The 20,243-nt window shown below is 48.6% G+C and overlaps 1 protein-coding gene across 3 annotated transcripts in view; it reads left to right on the forward strand.

Annotated features, from left to right (window-relative positions):
- The window catches only part of LOC139753737 (uncharacterized), an 822,625-nt gene that overhangs the window by 530,645 nt on the left and 271,737 nt on the right, over positions 1-20,243 (forward strand). For 2 of the 3 annotated variants that reach the window (XM_071670529.1, XM_071670534.1), the window contains exon 3: positions 14,996-15,052. The exons of the other annotated variant lie outside the window; for it this stretch is intronic. The gene's annotated coding sequence lies outside the window, so the exon portion shown is untranslated. The remainder of the gene's footprint in view (positions 1-14,995; positions 15,053-20,243) is intronic. 3 annotated transcript variants of the gene reach the window in all.

A 20,243-nucleotide genomic window follows, 5' to 3' on the forward strand; every position in this document is an offset into this window, starting at 1 on the left:
AAAACATATGTTTTACTTAAGTTGACACATTTCTATGCCATGGAAAATGAATCCGCTAGCACCTGTTTTCATTCGCGTGTTGTTTAGATAGATCTGTTTTCCTCCCTAATTACAGTTTTAAGATAACTAATTAAACATATAATGTTGTCTTCCACAGACTCTTTATCAGGTGCAACTTATGTTGCCGAAGACCAATGAGCAATAATGCTGGCATATCTCTACTTGGCTGCAAGATAAACAGTCATACCATACTATACGTAGAACACACACACACACACACACACACACACACACACACACACACACACACACACACACACACAGCACACACACACACACACACACACACACACACACACACACACACACACACACATATACTGATTTGTGATAAGAAAGAAATTCACATCAGGGCTTTCACAAACACTTTACATATTTTGTTAGCTTATAATTTCCACAAGTTGGTTAATACTATTATGTTCATGACACTGATATTATCGAACAACCAGTGTGACCTCGTCGTGATGAAACGGGACTTTGACATTTTGAATCATCCACACAGTAACATGAAGTATCATGACCGTCATAAGTTCATGTCAGTGTGCATGACACTCTCCCTCCCGAGCTTCCTGTCTCATCCATAAAACTAATCTATGACGTGAGAATTCTGTGGTCACAGAGGATGTGTAACCTGTGCGTATTCATAGCCTTTCTCCTTCATAAGTAACTTCTTCACTTTCTCGTGGTGGGTCGCCAAACGTGCAGGCAGACTTCGTCTGCACGAAGATGAAGGCTGGCCCACGCGCAGCTTAACTCTTCCGGGAGTTGGCAAAATTGTCGGTCGGTGGCTCAAGGCTTTTCTCCCTAATGTGTTGATCTTGACTGTATAATGTTATTACTTGTGTGAACTCTGGTGCGAACACTAAAGTCCACCAGGACTGAGTTGATGGTTGTGATGTGCTGACTGGAGATGGTTGCGATGTGCTGACTGGCGATGGTTGTGATGTGCTGACTGGCGATGGTTGTGATGTGCTGACTGGCGATGGTTGTGATGTGCTGACTGACTATGGTTGTGATATGCTGACTGGCGATGGTTGTGATGTGCTGACTGGCGATGGTTGTGATGTGCTGACTGGCGATGGTTGTGATGTGCTGACTGGAGATGGTTGCGATGTGCTGACTGGCGATGGTTGTGATGTGCTGACTGGCGATGGTTGTGATGTGCTGACTGGCGATGGTTGTGATCTTGCTTGGTTTTGTTGCGACGGTCATTACAGAGAACAGGATGTACAGTCTTTCATGTATCCACCATTCAGTGACTGGCTAACCTCGCTCCACGATCACTTGAGTTAACAAAACTATCGACCATTGAGCTGACACTGATATCGGCCGTTGAGCTGACACTGATATCGGCCGTTGAGCTGACACTGATATCGGCTGTTGTGCTGACAGTGATGTCGGCTGTTGAGCTAACACTGATATCAGCTGGTAAGCTAACACTGATCTCGCCCGTTTTGTGAACTTTGCTGTGCCCTGCGCTGCGTCTCCTCTAAGGGGCATCTCCAACTGGATATTTCTGGACAAAAGTTTTGTGGAATTACATTTCAAGATTGAACTTGATCTTGTTAGCCACAATTTCATGACAAGAGGTGAGGCGCAGTGGAGCGTGGTAGGAATGAGAAATATTCTCATCTTTTTCCCTAAACTTCAGAGCTGTTTTTCCCGTGATTGTGATCATACCAGTTATGTGTCACAAACTATATGTCTAGCTTCTCAGTGAATGACTGTTAACCTCCAGAGAACTAGAATGACGACACTAAAGTATTACTGGCTCCAGGAAGAGAGGTGTCAGGGGTCAATAATATGGACAAGTCCAGGACGAGTGTTAAACACTCCGTTCTTTGCTCCTACAGATGTCGTTAGAGATGCCCTTAGCTAAAGACTAGAAAGACCTATCATTGGATGACGAAGAGAGTTGTCGCACTTCCTTTGAATAAAAGTACACTTCGCCTCACGGATAACGTGTTTGCAGCGATGACGGACAGTGATAAAAGCTGAAAGGGAGCTGGAGGATGTAGGGTTCTCCAAGCCCGATATGCCTGATCCCTTGCCTAAATGACTTCATAACAGTAACGGTTGAACCATGGATTGGACGAAGAGGTCGTCTTCCCGCAAGAATAACCTCTGCTATGCGTCTGGTGGAGACAGAAGTATCACCACATAAGAGACAGTAATCTACCCAAGGCTTTTGGTCCTGATGGCGTCCCTCCCCGTGTGATGAAAGTGTGCCTCTGTGCTTACTCGTCTGTTCCGTTTCTGTTTAAAAACCAAAAATTTTCCTTCTCCTTGGAAGCATGCATTGATACATCCCATCCCTAAGAAGGGTGACCGTTCTGACCCCTCTAACTATCGTCCTATTGCTTTCACATCTACCATTTCCAAAGTCATTGAACCCCTCCTCAACCCCCATTTCCTTAAACACCAAAGATCACAGTCTTCTCCCTGATCACCAGTATGGCTTCCGTAAGGTGAGATCCACTGGTGATATTCTTTCCTATCTTACTAATGTCTGGTCATCATCCCTCAAAGATTTTGGGAAGTCATGTATAGTTGCCCTTGACATATCTAAGGCTTTTGACCGAGTGTGGCATCGGGGTCTCATCTCTAAGCTCACTTCTTTGGCTTCCCTTCCTCACTTTGCTCCTTAATATCTAGCTTCCTCTCCCTCTTTTCTCCATCAACAGCGGCGTCCCTCAAGGTTCTGTCCCGTCCCCTACAATTTTTCTCTTCTTGTTCAACGATATCCTCTCCTCTACAAATAATCCAATACACTCATACGCCGACGAATCAACACTGCATTCATCCACATCCTTCAGTTCTGCTCCTTCTCTCACTCAATCTGCATCTCGTCTTGACACAGCCTCCTCAGTAAACTCAGACTTGGAAAGGATATATATATATATATATATATATATATATATATATATATATATATATATATATATATATATATATATATATATATATATATATATATATATATATATATATATATATATATATATATATATATATATATATATATATATGTATATATATATATATATATATATATATATATATATATATATATATATATATATATATATATATATATATATATATATATATATATATATATATATATATATATATATATATATATATATATATATAGTAAAGTCAGGGGTTAGTGAGAGGACAAGAGCAAGGGAAGGAGTAGCACTACTCCTGAAACAGAAGTGGTGGGAGTATGTGATAGAGTGTAAGAAAGTAAACTCTAGATTGATATGGGTAAAACTGAAAGTGGATGGAGAGAGATGGGTGATTATTGGTGCATATGCACCTGGGCATGAGAAGAAAGATCATGAGAGGCAAGTGTTTTGGGAGCAGCTGAATGAGTGCGTTAGTGATGCACGACACCGGGTTATAGTGATGGGTGATTTGAATGCAAAGGTGAGTAATGTGACAGTTGAGGGAATAATTGGAATACATGGGGTGTTCAGTGTTGTAAATGGAAATGGTGAAGAGCTTGTAGATTTATGTGCTGAAAAAGGACTGGTGATTGGGAATACCTGGTTTAAAAAGAGAGATATACATAAGTATATATATGTAAGTAGGAGAGATGGCCAGAGAGCGTTATTGGATTACGTGTTCATTGATAGGCGCGCGAAAGAGAGACGTTTGGATGTTAATGTACTGAGAGGTGCAACTGGAGGGATGTCTGATCATTATCGTGTGGAGGCGAAGGTGAAGATTTGTAGGGGTTTACAGAAAAGAAGAGAGAAAGTTGGGGTGAAGAGAGTGGTGAGAGTAAGTGAGCTTGGGAAGGAGACTTGTGTGAGGAAGTACCTGGAGAGACTGAGTACAGAATGGAAAAAGGTGAGAACAAAGGAGGTAAGGGGAGTGGGGGAGGAATGGGATGTATTTAGGGAAGCAGTGATGGCTTGCGCAAAAGATGCTTGTGGCATGAGAAGAGTGGGAGGTGGGTTGATCAGAAAGGGTGGGATGAAGAAGTAAGATTATTAGTGAAACAGACGAGAGAGGCATTTGGACGATTTTTGCAGGGAAAAAATGCAAATGAGTGGAAGATATATAAAAGAAAGAGGCAGGAGGTCAAGAGAAAGGTGCAAGAGGTGAAAAAGAGAGCAAATGAGAGTTGGGGTGAGAGAGTATCATTAAATCTTAGGGAGAATAAAAAGATGTTTTGGAAGGAGGTAAATAAAGTGCGTAAGACAAGGGAGCAAATGGGAACTTCAGTGAAGGGGGCTAATGGGGAGGTGAAAACAAGTAGTGGTGATGTGAGAAGGAGATGGAGTAAGTATTTTGAAGGTTTGTTGAATGTGTCTGATGATAGAGTGGCAGATATAGGGTGTTTTGGTCGAGGTGGTGTGCAAAGTGATAGGGTTAGGGAAAATGATTTGGTAAACAGAGAAGAGGTAGTAAAAGCTTTGCGGAAGATGAAAGCCGGCAAGGCAGCAGGTTTGGATGGTATTGCAGTGGAATTTATAAAAAAAAGGGGGTGACTGTATTGTTGACTGGTTGGTAAGGTTGTTTAATGTATGTATGATTCATGGTGAGGTGCCTGAGGATTGGCGGAATGCTTGCATAGTGCCATTGTACAAAGGCAAAGGGGATAAGTGTGAGTGCTCAAATTACAGAGGTATAAGTTTGTTGAGTATTCCTGGTAAATTATATGGGAGGGCATTGATTGAGAGGGTGAAGGCATGTACAGAGCATCAGATTGGGGAAGAGCAGTGTGGTTTCAGAAGTGGTAGAGGATGTGAGGATCAGGTGTTTGCTTTGAAGAATGTATGTGAGAAATACTTAGAAAAGCAAATGGATTTGTATGTAGCATTTATGGATCTGGAGAAGGCATATGATAGAGTTGATAGAGATGCTCTGTGGAAGGTATTAAGAATATATGGTGTGGGAGGCAAGTTGTTAGAAGCAGTGAAAAGTTTTTATCGAGGATGTAAGGCATGTGTACGTGTAGGAAGAGAGGAAAGTAATCGGTTCTCAGTGAATGTAGGTTTGCGGCAGGGGGTGTGTGATGTCTCCATGGTTGTTTAATTTGTTTATGGATGGGGTTGTTAGGGAGGTGAATGCAAGAGTTTTGGAAAGAGGGGCAAGTATGAAGTCTGTTGGGGATGAGAGAGCTTGGGAAGTGAGTCAGTTGTTGTTCGCTGATGATACAGCGCTGGTGGCTGATTCATGTGAGAAACTACAGAAGCTGGTGACGGAGTTTGGTAAAGTGTGTGAAAGAAGAAAGTTGAGAGTAAATGTGAATAAGAGCAAGGTTATTAGGTACAGTAGGGTTGAGGGTCAAGTCAATTGGGAGGTGAGTTTGAATGGAGAAAAACTGGAGGAAGTAAAGTGTTTTAGATATCTGGGAGTGGATCTGGCAGCGGATGGAACCATGGAAGCGGAAGTGGATCATAGGGTGGGGGAGGGGGCGAAAATCCTGGGAGCCTTGAAGAATGTGTGGAAGTCGAGAACATTATCTCGGAAAGCAAAAATGGGTATGTTTGAAGGAATAGTGGTTCCAACAATGTTGTATGGTTGCGAGGCGTGGGCTATGGATAGAGTTGTGCGCAGGAGGATGGATGTGCTGGAAATGAGATGTTTGAGGACAATGTGTGGTGTGAGGTGGTTTGATCGAGTAAGTAACGTAAGGGTAAGAGAGATGTGTGGAAATAAAAAGAGCGTGGTTGAGAGAGCAGAAGAGGGAGTTTTGAAATGGTTTGGGCACATGGAGAGAATGAGTGAGGAAAGATTGACCAAGAGGATATATGTGTCGGAGGTGGAGGGAACGAGGAGAAGTGGGAGACCAAATTGGAGGTGGAAAGATGGAGTGAAAAAGATCTTGTGTGATCGGGGCCTGAACATGCAGGAGGGTGAAAGGAGGGCAAGGAATAGTGAATTGGATCGATGTGGTATACCGGGGTTGACGTGCTGTCAATGGATTGAATCAGGGCATGTGAAGTGTCTCGGGTAAACCATGGAAAGCTGTGTAGGTATGTATATTTGCGTGTGTGGACGTATGTATATACATGTGTATGGGGGTGGGTTGGGCCATTTCTTTCGTCTGTTTCCTTGCGCTACCTCGCAAACGCGGGAGACAGCGACAAAGCAAAAAAAAAAAAAAAAAAAATATATATATATATATATATATATATATATATATATATATATATATATATATATATATATATATATATATATATATATATTTTCCCTGGGGATAGGGGAGAAAGAATACTTCCCACGTATTCCCTGCGTGTCGTAGAAGGCGACTAAAAGGGGAGGGAGCGGGGGGCTGGAAATCCTCCCCTCTCGTTTTTTTTTTAATTTTCTAAAAGAGGGAACAGAGAATTGCGCCAGGTGAGGGTATTCCCTCAAAGGCCCAGTCCTCTGTTCTTAACGCTACCTCGCTAATGCGGGAAATGGCGAATAGTTTGAAAGAAAAAGAAAATATATATATATATATATATATATATATATATATTTTTTTTCAAACTATTCGCCATTTCCCGCGTTAGCGAGGTAGCGTTAAGAACAGAGGACTGGGCCTTTTTCGGAATATCCTCACCTGGCCCCCTCTGTTCCTTCTTTTGGGATGACTTTAATATGTAATATATATGCAGGCAGTAAGGATCATCACCAACAGTACTCTCCAACACTACCACAACCTCCATCCTCCACCACCACTACTGTCTCTACCATCACTACGAAAACCTTCACTTCTCTCTAACACCACTGTTTCCACGAACATGACCACTACCACTGCTTCCACCACTAGTATCACTATTTCCACCATCAAAACTACCACTGACTTTACCACCAACACCCGTAATACTAGTACTGCTACTGATGTTTTTATAACCACAATCACCACACTCTCCACTACCACTACCACACTCTCCAGTACCACCACCAGTACCACACTCTCCACTACCACCACCAGTACCACACTCTCCACTACCACTACCAGTACCACACTCTCCACTACCACTACCAGTACCACACTCTCCACTACCACTACCAGTACCACACTCTCCACTACCACCACCAGTACCATCAATACCTCCATTACCACCATCATGTCCCCCACAAACACAGTGTTCTTCATCACACTCCCCCCCCCCCTCCTCACATTTCCAGCACTGCTTACATCCATCACCAACCACACACGCACCCCTCCCCCCTCCTCCTCCTCCACGAGGACAGTATACACAGTTGGCTGGACGCGCTGCTCGATAGCAGGTGAAGGTCGTCACTGCTGTTTATGCCTGACGTAACATACAAACGCCGGCGGACCTGAACGGACCAGTGGGCGGGTCTGCGTGTGTGTGACAGTATATCACCAACACACACGTCATTGTAAACTTTTTCCCTGTTATACTAAAGCAAATAATATCAGACGCCAATTGGAAGAGAAGCTCTTGTCCACTCTGTTCTTAGACGCATGTGGTGTTCTTTCTAGGTGGTCCTATGTTATTGATCCTTCCATACTTTGATATTCTTGTTGAAGAACATGTTCATCACCTCACTGGAAAAGAAACTGTTCACGCACGTGTTTATATCCGTCACTACAGCTGGAAATAGACTATCAATTGCTGCTTCCATCAACACTGTCCAAGTCTTTGATAATTATGAACTCCTGCGTCGCATTACCTCATCATCTCTGTTCTGATCTCACTGTTGCTCACACGGCTCATGTAGGCTCGGTTTCTCAGTCTAGGAATCAATTATCTTCATAATTCACCGCTGCATTTCTTGGCGACCCAAACTGAACACAATCCTCCAGGTGGAGACGCACCACTCAACTGTTCACTGATGATTACTTTTCTTAAACTTGAGCACCATTACCCGACATGGGGAGCCCAAGATTTTGTACACCTTATTCACTGCTTCTTTGCACGACTTACCTGGTGTTAGGTCATCATAGATTATCATTATGCCAGTCTTTCACCACGTACGGGTTAATCATCTCAACACAGTACTCTACTTTCCTCATTCTTTCGTCGTTACTTCGGATGGGTAAATATTTTCAGATATTGATATTAGAATTTACATGTCACCTACGTCAACCTGATCTATGAACGTGTCAGCCAGTTGCTGCAGACGTCCAGTCTGTTGTGCCTTTATTTTTCTCTTCAGCTTCGTCTGCTCGCTCATGATAATCTCTCAAAACTGGTAGTTTTCATCTTATGCATCGCTCATCTTACAAACGTAAGGAGACGTAAAGGGAGACCCAGCTCTTTCAACTCCAAAGATAGGAAGAAGAAGGAGGATGTGCTCCAGGGGATATGAGGCGCATGATGACCAAGTTGGCATGAGACGAGTTCATTGTGTAAGAAATGACAATGTCAGGGAATGTCTCAGTTTGACATTTGTAACCAAACCTACGTATTTCCAGCATCATTGATGTCTCAGAATAGAAACAGGGCTCAGGACTGAACCCTGTAGCACTCCAGGTGATAATTTCAACCACTCGTACATTGACTGTTAATCACCGCCCTCCCATGGTCAGTAGTGTAGCTAGAACCCAGCCCTCCCATGGTCAGTAGTGTAGCTAGAACCCAGCCCTCCCATGGTCAGTAGTGTAGCTAGAACCCAGCCCTCCCATGGTCAGTAGTGTAGCTAGTGCCCAGTCCTCCCATGGTCAGTAGTGTAGCTAGTGCCCAGCCCTCCCATTGTCAGTAGTATAGCTAGTGCCCAGCCCTCCCATGGTCAGTAGTGTAGCTAGAACCCAGCCCTCCCATGGTCAGTAGTGTAGCTAGAACCCAGCCCTCCCATGGTCAGTAGTGTAGCTAGAACCCAGCCCTCCCATGGTCAGTAGTGTAGCTAGAACCCAGCCCTCCCATGGTCAGTAGTGTAGCTAGTGCCCAGTCCTCCCATGGTCAGTAGTATAGCTAGTGCCCAGTCCTCCCATGGTCAGTAGTGTAGTTAGTGCCCAGTCCTCCCATGCTCAGTAGTGTAGCTAGTGGCCAGTCCTCCCATGGTCAGTTGTGTAGCTAGTGCCCAGCCCTCCCATGGTCAGTAGTGTAGCTAGTGCCCAGCCTTCCCATGGTCAGTAGTGTAGCTAGTGCCCAGTCCTCCCATGGTCAGTAGTGTAGCTAGTACCCAGTCCTCCGATGGTCAGTAGTGTAGCTAGTGCCCAGCCCTCCCATGGTCAGTAGTGTAGCTAGTACCCAGTCCTCCCATGGTCAGTAGTGTAGCTAGTGCCCAGCCCTCCCATAGTTGGTAGTGTAGCTAGTACCCAGTCCTCCGATGGTCAGTAGTGTAGCTAGTGCCCAGCCCTCCCATGGTCAGTAGTGTAGCTAGTACCCAGTCCTCCCATGGTCAGTAGTGTAGCTAGTGCCCAGCCTTCCCATGGTCAGTAGTGTAGCTAGTGCCCAGTCCTCCCATGGTCAGTAGTGTAGCTAGTACCCAGTCCTCCGATGGTCAGTAGTGTAGCTAGTGCCCAGCCCTCCCATGGTCAGTAGTGTAGCTAGTACCCAGCCCTCCCATGGTCAGTAGTGTAGCTAGTGCCCAGCCCTCCCATGGCCAGTAGTGTAGCTAGTACCCAGTCCTTCCATGGTCAGTAGTGTAGCTAGTACCCAGTCCTCCTATGGTCAGTAGTGTAGCTAGTGCCCAGCCCTCCCATGGTCAGTAGTGTAGCTAGTGCCCAGTCCTCCCATGGTCAGTAGTGCCCAGTCCTCCCATGGTCAGTAGTGCCCAGTCCTCCCATGGTCAGTAGTGCCCAGCCCTCCCATGGTCAGTAGTGCCCAGCCCTCCCATGGTCAGTAGTGTAGCTAGTACCCAGTCCTCCGATGGTCAGTAGTGTAGCTAGTGCCCGGCCCTCCCATGGTCAGTAGTGTAGCTAGTACCCAGCCCTCCCATGGTCAGTAGTGTAGCTAGTACCTAGCCCTCCCATGGTCAGTAACATAGCAAGTGCCCAGTCCTCCTATGGTCAGTAGTGCCCAGTCCTCCCATGGTCAGTAGTGCCCAGTCCTCCCATGGTCAGTAGTGTAGCTAGTACCCATACCTCCCATGGTCAGTAGTATAGCTAGTGCCCAGTCCTCCCATGGTCAGTAGTGCCCAGTCCTCCCATGGTCAGTAGTGCCCAGTCCTCCCATGGTCAGTAGTGTAGCTAGCACCCAGCCCTCCCATGGTCAGTAGTATAGCTAGTGCCCAGTCCTCCCATGGTCAGTAGTGTAGCTAGTGCCCAGTCCTCCCATGGTCAGTAGTGTAGCTAGAACCCAGCCCTCCCATGGTCAGTAGTATAGCTAGTGCCCAGTCCTCCCATGGTCAGTAGTGCCCAGTCCTCCCATGGTCAGTAGTGTAACTAGTACCCAGCCCTCCCATGGTCAGTAGTATAGCTAGTGCCCAGTCCTCCCATGGTCAGTAGTGTAGCTAGTGCCCAGTCCTCCCATGGTCGGTCAGTAGTGTAGCTAGTGCCCAGTCCTCCCATGGTCAGTAGTGTAGCTAGTACCCATTCCTCCCATGGTCAGTAGTGTAGCTAGTGCCCAACCCTCCCATGGTCAGTAGTGTAGCTAGTGCCCAGCCCTCCCATGGTCAGTAGTGTAGCTAGTACCCAGCCCTCCCATGGTCAGTAGTATAGCTATTGCCCAGTCCTCCCATGGTCAGTAGTGTAACTAGTACCCAGCCCTCCCATGGTCAGTAGTATAGCTAGTGCCCAGTCCTCCCATGGTCAGTAGTGTAGCTAGTGCCCAGCCCTCCCATGGTCAGTAGTATAGCTAGTGCCCAGTCCTCCCATGGTCAGTAGTGTAGCTAGTGCCCAGCCCTCCCATGGTCAGTAGTATAGCTAGTGCCCAGTCCTCCCATGGTCAGTAGTGTAGCTAGTGCCCAGTCCTCCCATGGTCAGTAGTATAGCTAGTGCCCAGTCCTCCCATGGTCGGTCAGTAGTGTAGCGAGTGCCCAGCCCTCCCATGGTCAGTAGTATAGCTAGTGCCCAGTCCTCCCATGGTCAGTAGTATAGCTAGTGCCCAGTCCTCCCATGGTCAGTAGTGTAGCTAGTGCCCAGTCCTCCCATGGTCAGTAGTATAGCTAGTGCCCAGTCCTCCCATGGTTAGGATTATAGCCAGTACCGTACTCTCCCATGGCTGGTATTACGGCTAGTACCGTACTCTCCCATGGCTGGTTTTATAGCTAGTGCCCAGCCCGCCGCTGGCTAGTATCGTAGTGCCTTATCCTCCGCTTGGCCAGACCAAGGTACCGTTGCGGGTGGCGTCCACTGGTGGTGGTTAGCGCCAACATGTTGTCTGGAGGGACCATTACTTACCTCCGCCTCTCATGATACCACGTCTTGGACTTCTTTCTTTCCAGTCATTTGAACGACATTCAGTTCCTCCTCTGTCTTTTTCGTATTTCAAGCTGGAGAGAAGGAAAGACATCACATGATGCTGGTGTTGTGTGCGGTATATGAATCGCTCAGGGTAACTCCAGTGAATGAAGTTAGGATTCCCGCGGTCGCTGCAGGCGATTGTCGCGGCGACGATGCTTGAAGGCCATGTCCGCCACCCAGAGGACATCCACCCCTGATCCCTCTTTGTCGAGAGGTGTCCAGTAACGTGTCTCCAGCCCCCATGGGTTCCCTCCACTACCATTCTCACATGATTCATGCAGTCACTTGCCATAATGAGGACGAGAACAGACTGGTGGCCATGTCCTCGTTAATTGTTCAGACCGGGAACGTTCAGAATCTAAATCCAGCAAGTAAGAGCTTCGTAGTCGTGATGTGTCTAGCCGAATATTGGGTCACCGTCCGAGACGGAATGTGCATGCAAGGGAAAGACTTGCCTGCCCTGGGGCGTGTATTCACAGTTGGCGTTCGGATCTTCGCTAAATTGAAGAACATTTTATGCAATTTACGTAAAGATAAGACGATTCTGTAAACAAAAAATGATATCATTTCTCAGTGATGACCTGATGAACGTTATGTCTTTAGAAGGACTGAATTATCCTGAGTATGTTGTGGGAAGATCTCAGAGGAAATGTACAACATTCCTCACATGATGTGCTCCTGGTCCGTCTCCACCACCCGGCCCTGTTGCACTGACTACAATGCTGCCTACAGTGTCCTCATCCCTGATATACCCACGCCCCACACTGCTGCCCACAATGCCCCTGGCCCCCTGAACCACCCACACTGCTGCTCACAGTGCCCCTGGCCCTCCTACCTCAACCATCCTGCCGCCCACGGTGTCCCTGGCCCATCTACACCGCCCGCGCTACTGTTTATGATCCCTTTCGTCTGCAACACCGCCCACATTGCCGCCCCACCGTGCCCCCGGCCTTGCTGCACCACCGAACTTGCCGACCATGGCGCGAGTGACCCTTCTGCATCACCTACAATGCTGTCCGCGGTGCCTGTGACCCTGTGGGACCAACAGCACTGCTGCCTACTGTGCCCATGACCCTGCTGTACTACCCATACTCCAACCCACGTGTCTCTGGTCATATTGCAACAACCACCTAACCGACTGTAGTGGCTCTGGTCATGTTGCACTGCCCACCCTGCCGACCATTAAACCTCCGGTCCTGCTGCATCACCCATACTGCCGCCCACGTTGTCTCTGGTCATGCGGCGCCGCCTACATTGCTGCCAGTGATGCCTCCTGTCTTGATCTCCGACTTACACTGCCGTCTGCAGTGCCCCTGGCCCTGCTCCACCACCCACACAGCCACCCACGGTGCCCCTGGCCCTGCTCCACCACCCACACAGCCACCCACGGTGCCCCTGGCCCTGCTCCACCACCAACACAGCCACCCACGGTGCCCCTGGCCCTACTGCACCACCCACACAGCCACCCACGGTGCCCCTGGCCCTACTGCACCGCCCACACAGCCACCCACGGTGCCCCTGGCCCTGCTCCACCACCCACACAGCCACCCACGGTGCCCCTGGCCCTACTGCACCGCCCACACAGCCACCCACGGTGCCCCTGGCCCTACTGCACCGCCCACACAGCCACCCACGGTGCCCCTGGCCCTACTGCACCGCCCACACAGCCACCCACGGTGCCCCTGGCCCTACTGCACCACCCACACAGCCACCCACGGTGCCCCTGGCCCTGCTCCACCACCCACACAGCCACCCACGGTGCCCCTGGCCCTACTGCACCGCCCACACAGCCACCCACGGTGCCCCTGGCCCTGCTGCCACCACCCACACAGCCACCCACGGTGCCCCTGGCCCTACTGCACCAGCCCACACAGCCACCCACGGTGCCCCTGGCCCTACTGCACCGCCCACACAGCCACCCACGGTGCCCCTGGCCCTACTGCACCGCCCACACAGCCACCCACGGTGCCCCTGGCCCTACTGCACCGCCCACACAGCCACCCACGGTGCCCCTGGCCCTACTGCACCACCCACACAGCCACCCACGGTGCCCCTGGCCCTACTGCACCGCCCATACAGCCACCCACGGTGCCCCTGGCCCTGCTGCACCACCCACACAGCCACCCACGGTGCCCCTGGCCCTGCTGCACCGCCCACACAGCCACCCACGGTGCCCCTGGCCCTGCTGCACCGCCCATACAGCCACCCACGGTGCCCCTGGCCCTGCTGCACCACCCACACAGCCACCCACGGTGCCCCTGGCCCTACTGCACCGCCCATACAGCCACCCACGGTGCCCCTGGCCCTACTGCACCGCCCATACAGCCACCCACGGTGCCCCTGGCCCTACTGCACCGCCCATACAGCCACCCACGGTGCCCCTGGCCCTGCTGCACCACCCACACAGCCACCCACGGTGCCCCTGGCCCTACTGCACCGCCCATACAGCCACCCACGGTGCCCCTGGCCCTACTGCACCGCCCATACAGCCACCCACGGTGCCCCTGGCCCTACTGCACCACCCACACAGCCACCCATGGTGCCCCTGGCCCTACTGCACCGCCCATACAGCCACCCACGGTGCCCCTGGCCCTACTGCACCGCCCACACAGCCACCCACGGTGCCCCTGGCCCTACTGCACCACCCACACAGCCACCCACGGTGCCCCTGGCCCTACTGCACCGCCCATACAGCCACCCACGGTGCCCCTTGCCCTACTGCACCGCCCACACAGCCACCCACGGTGCCCCTGGCCCTGCTGCACCGCCCATACAGCCACCCACGGTGCCCCTGGCCCTGCTGCACCGCCCATACAGCCACCCAGGATAAGCCCGAAGAAGGAGATTAAGATACCAGGTAAACAATGGTGAAAGAGGTTTCGGGATGCTGCTGCACGGGAGGAAGGCCCATTTTTCCGTCAGTTAGCATCAACATTTGACTTTAATGATAAAGTATTGAGTAAGAATGAATTCCTCACAGAGGGACGATTGGAAGCAGTTTGAAGTAAATTCAGATCGTAACAAAAACTTCGATCCTTTGAAAGAATCTATTTCTCGAGTGTGAACAAGTGCATCAGTTGACGACTGTACATGTGATCACCCCGTGAGGCCGCTGTGGAGAGAAGGGCACCGTGGCGCTGCATGCACGACCGCGGGACCTTGGATCGGTTGCTGGGTGCCGGGCAGATTAGTGCTTGCCAAGGCAAACGTCCAGGCCGTCACCTGAGTCTTTACCGTGTTAGTGTCTGGTACCCTCCCGCTGGGTGGTGGTGCCACAGGGGACGTCAGGCAACGGTGGTAGAGACCTGACACATCGTAGTTACAACTGTTTATGAAAACGATGGTATTGTTCTCTGCTCGTTCCGGCTCCGTCCCAGTGCCTTGTGTACTGGAACAGGGCCTTTATGATCCCTCCCGGTGACACGATACTAGACCAGACCTCTCTTCTTTATCCCAGTCCCACTGGAGCGGGAGAGGCGTCAGTGGGGCGGTGCTGACGGTGTCTATAGTATTGTATTGTTTACATGGCCCCACTGACTCTGTAGATTCATGATACATTATCATCAGTCAACAGTCATGGTAATGTTGTTGTTTCCTCTGCAGGTGAGCTCCGTCCCCCGGCCTGACGCGGGTGGCCGCCAAGGTCGTCTCGTTCCTGAGGTAAGTTGTCTACTTACCCCTCCTCCTACCCCCTCCTCCTGCCCCCTCCTCCTATCCCCTCCTCCTATCCCCTTTAGGCTTCCACCCCCCCCCCCCTCCTCCACCCCCCCCCCCCCCCCCACACACCCACTCACCTTAACGTAACCTCCATCCGGACCAGCGCCCCCTACTGGTTCATGCTGGGTATTCCTTGTTCATGACCTTCCTCCTATGCTCTGGCCTCCTACCCTTCCTCTCCCCAAGGTTCCTCCGCCTCATCCAGCCATATTGTCTGACACATTACCTCTCCAAGTCTCACACTTAATTCTGTCATCTTGACCAGGCGTCACAATCTATTTCTCACATTTCGATTTGCGTTTCGTTCAGACGCCACAGTGAAGTTCCGTCTTGTTCACCCCTAGTGTACCGTCCTCACCCTACCGTCAGCCACAGGTGTATCGTGTACCCCTTGTCCTCCCTAGTGTACCGTCCTCACCCTACTGTCAGCCACAGGTGTATCGTGTACCCCTTGTCCTCCCTAGTGTACCGTCCTCACCCTACTGTCATCCTGCTGCTCATATAAGGTTCACTGGTGCCGCTGCTGACCGTCATAGCCTTTCAACTATCTGACAACATTTCCTTCTATAAGACCCGTTCAATTTTTTTTCATTTTCTTCTCTATTGTAAGTCTTATTTTCCTTTACTTAAGATGCAATATGTTTCCTCTGTCAGAGGCCGTCATCACTTCCCTCTCTATAGTATCATAACAATTTTATTCCCAGTCCTAATTGTGATATGTCCGCACATCTCCGCTCTCCGCGCCATCCCTGCCCAACACTGGCGCCTCCAGTGTTCTGGCTGGACTGCTCTAATGTAACTTGTCCCAGATTTCTATTCATGGCGGCTATTTAGGACGAGGCCGCTTCCCCCGCCGCCACACATCACGACCCTTTTATCATTACGCCAGGAAAAATATACACCATTGCTTGCGACAATAACAGAAACATGCGAGCCTATCCTCACGTGACCTTCCGTCTGGAGACCACCTTCGTGGTGAACCGTGCATTGCTTGCTCCCTGGTGAGATGCCGGGATCTGGGGACGCCCCCTCGCGCTGACGGAGGACGCAGGAGGGTGGCGTGGCCGTGTCCTACGAGGGAGGATGGCAAGCTTGCAAGAATTTTTGAAAGCAAAGTGAGATTTGGCCATGGGAGGTGACAGGAAGAGGACACACGGATATTGTTTTGACTGATGCACAGAACATAAAGGGGCCAGAAGGTATAGTTTATGGGCACAAGGTGAGGCTAGGTAAGTGGAGAGTGCATACTGGAGGAGCTGCAGGAAGCAGAGGTAAAGCGACGTCATGTGAGAGGCATGAGGTCCATGGTTGTAGGGTGGGAAGCCATGGCTGGTCCATACAGGGAGGCGGGAAACACCAGAGTCTCAGCCTGGGTCACCTGACCTTGAAGCTGCACATCCCCAGGTTCACCGCGTCTGCTGGCAGTGACCGTGTGATGAGCAGCACATGATCACTCATTATCAATCATCGTAATAAACATGATCTGGTCGTATGTAGTGAATCTTATAGAACTTGTCAACTGAATATCAGGATAATCAAGACATGTGGAATATCTACGTAACCTAATCAGTAACAGAACTATAACATTTTGATTTTTGTATAAGATCACTTGCAATCGACCGATCATTAAGATTTACACTGAGTTAGTTTGTGTCGAGAGTGTAGCCTCACACACACACACACACACACACACACACACACACGAGTCACTGTTCCTGGTCCGTCCTTGGTCGGGAGTCACAAGCTGGTACACTGGGCATGCGTTTGACCTCCATCTGTACTTCTTCATTCAGTTGTTCACAGATAACTGTATGATACAAACCCATATTTTTCTTATCTTGCCTACGTTATGACCTTTATGAAAAGGTTTAACTAAGAACCTAACCAAGGAAACTCTTCCCTTGGCTGTTCAATTTAACAGATAGCCTTCCATAGAACACCTTTCTAGCGTGCAATTATGTACACTGGACTTTCTTTAGTGAAACATATGATGCAATAAACTATGCAGGCTCTCTCCTGGAACAACATGGTCTAGTGAATCACATCCACGTCCACATTACTACACACCCTGTGTGGGTCACTTCCACACCCCGTGTGTTGCATCCATCGTGGGCCAGGTCCACATCCCTTGTGCCGCACGTGGTGGGGGCTAGGTTCACATCCCTTGTGCTGCATTTGGTGGGGACTAGGTCCACATCCCTTGTGCTGCATTTGGTGGGGACTAGGTCCACATCCCTTGTGCTGCACTTGTTGGGGACTTGCTCCACATCCTTAGTGCTGCACTTTTTGGGGACTATTTGTGCGGCACCTGGTTGGGGCTAGGTCCACATCCCTTGTGCTGCAGCTGGTGGGGGCTAGGTCCACATCCCTTGTGGTGTGAGGTAGTTTGATCGAGTAAGTAATGAAAGGGTAAGAGAGATGTGTGGTAATAAAGAGTGTGGTTGAGACAGCAGAAGAGGGTGTTTTGAAATGGTTTGGGCACATGGAGAGAATGAGTGAGGAAAGATTCACACACATATATATATATATATATATATATATATATATATATATATATATATATATATATATATATATATATATATATATATAAATTTTTTTATTACATTTTTCATATGTATATATATGTATGTGTGGGTGTGTGTATATATGTGCGTGTGTGTGTGTATGTGTGTGTATGTGTATATATATATATGTATATTATCCCTGGGGATAGGGGTGAAAGAATACTTCCCACGCATTCCACGCGTGTCGTAGAAAGCGACTAGAGGGGACGAGAGCGGGGGGCCAGAAATCCTCCCCTCCTTGTATTTTTTTTAACTTTCTAAAATGGGAAACAGAAGAAGGAGTCACGCGGGGAGTGCTCATACTCCTCGAAGGCTCAGATTGGGGTGCCTAAATGTGTGTGGATGTAACCAAGATGTGAAAAAAGGAGAGATAGGTAGTATGTTTGAGGAAAGGAACCTGGATGTTTTGGCTCTGAGTGAAACGAAGCTCAAGGGTGAAGGGGAAGAGTGGTTTGGGAATGTCTTGGGAGTAAAGTCAGGGGTTAGTGAGAGGACAAGAGCAAGGGAAGGAGTAGCAGTACTCCTGAAACAGGAGTTGTGGGAGTATGTGATAGAATGTAAGAAAGTAAATTCTCGATTAATATGGGTAAAACTGAAAGTTTATGGAGAGAGATGGGTGATTATTGGTGCATATGCACCTGGGCATGAGAAGAAAGATCATGAGAGGCAAGTGTTTTGGGAGCAGCTGAATGAGTGTGTTAGTGGTTTTGATGCACGAGACCGGGTTATAGTGATGGGTGATTTGAATGCAAAGGTGAGTAATGTGGCAGTTGAGGGAATAATTGGTATACATGGGGTGTTCAGTGTTGTAAATGGAAATGGTGAAGAGCTTGTAGATTTATGTGCTGAAAAAGGACTGATGATTGGGAATACCTGGTTTAAAAAGCGAGATATACATAAGTATACTTATGTAAGTAGGAGAGATGGCCAGAGAGCGTTATTGGATTACGTGTTAATTGACAGGCGCGCGAAAGAGAGACTTTTGGATGTTAATGTGCTGAGAGGTGCAACTGGAGGGATGTCTGATCATTATCTTGTGGAGGCGAAGGTGAAGATTTGTATGGGTTTTCAGAAAAAAAGAGTGAATGTTGGGGTGAAGAGGGTGGTGAGAGTAAGTGAGCTTGGGAAGGAGACTTGTGTGAGGAAGTACCAGGAGAGACTGAGTACAGAATGGAAAAAGGTGAGAACAATGGAAGTAAGGGGAGTGGGGGAGGAATGGGATGTATTTAGGGAATCAGTGATGGATTGCGCAAAAGATGCTTGTGGCATGAGAAGAGTGGGAGGTGGGTTGATTAGAAAGGGTAGTGAGTGGTGGGATGAAGAAGTAAGAGTATTAGTGAAAGAGAAGAGAGAGGCATTTGGACGATTTTTGCAGGGAAAAAATGCAGTTGAGTGGGAGACGTATAAAAGAAAGAGGCAGGAGGTCAAGAGAAAGGTGCAAGAGGTGAAAAAAAGGGCAAATGAGAGTTGGGGTGAGAGAGTATCATTAAATTTTAGGGAGAATAAAAAGATGTTCTGGAAGGAGGTAAATAAAGTGCGTAAGAAGAGGGAGCAAATGGGAACTTCAGTGAAGGGCGCAAATGGGGAGGTGATAACAAGTAGTGGTGATGTAAGAAGGAGATGGAGTGAGTATTTTGAAGGTTTGTTGAATGTGTTTGATGATAGAGTGGCAGATATAGGGTGTTTTGGTCGAGGTGGTGTGCAAAGTGAGAGGGTTAGGGAAAATGATTTGGTAAACAGAGATGAGGTAGTAAAAGCTTTGCGGAAGATGAAAGCCGGCAAGGCAGCAGGTTTGGATGGTATTGCAGTGGAATTTATTAAAAAAAGGGGGTGACTGTATTGTTGACTGGATGGTAAGGTTATTTAATGTATGTATGACTCACGGTGAGGTGCCTGAGGATTGGCGGAATGCGTGCATAGTGCCATTGAACAAAGGCAAAGGGGATAAGAGTGAGTGCTCAAATTACAGAGGTATAAGTTTGTTGAGCATTCCTGGTGAATTATATTGGAGGGTATTGATTGAGAGGGTGAAGGCATGTACAGAGCATCAGACTGGGGAAGAGCAGTGTGGTTTCAGAAGTGGTAGAGGATGTGTGGATCATGTGTTTGCGTTGAAGAATGTATGTGAGAAATACTTAGAAAAGCAAATGGATTTGTATGTAGCATTTATGGATCTGGAGAAGGCATATGATAGAGTTGATATAGATGCTCTGTGGAAGGTATTAAGAATATATGATGTGGGAGGCAAGTTGTTAGAAGCAGTGAAAAGTTTTTATCAAGGATGTAAGGCATGTGTACGCGTAGGAAGAGAGGAAAGTGATTGGTTCTCAGTGAATGTAGGTTTGCGGCAGGGGTGTGTGATGTCTCCATGGTTGTTTAATTTGTTTATGGATGGGTTTGTTAGGGAGGTGAATGCAAGAGTTTTGGAAAGAGGGGCAAGTATGAAGTCTGTTGTGGATGAGAGAGCTTGGGAAGTGAGTCAGTTGTTGTTCGCTGATGATACAGCGCTGGTGGCTGATTCATGTGAGAAACTGCAGAAGCTGGTGACTGAGTTTGGTAAAGTGTGT

Source organism: Panulirus ornatus, chromosome 15 (assembly GCF_036320965.1).
Source record: "Panulirus ornatus isolate Po-2019 chromosome 15, ASM3632096v1, whole genome shotgun sequence".
NCBI classification, from domain to species: domain Eukaryota; kingdom Metazoa; phylum Arthropoda; class Malacostraca; order Decapoda; family Palinuridae; genus Panulirus; species Panulirus ornatus.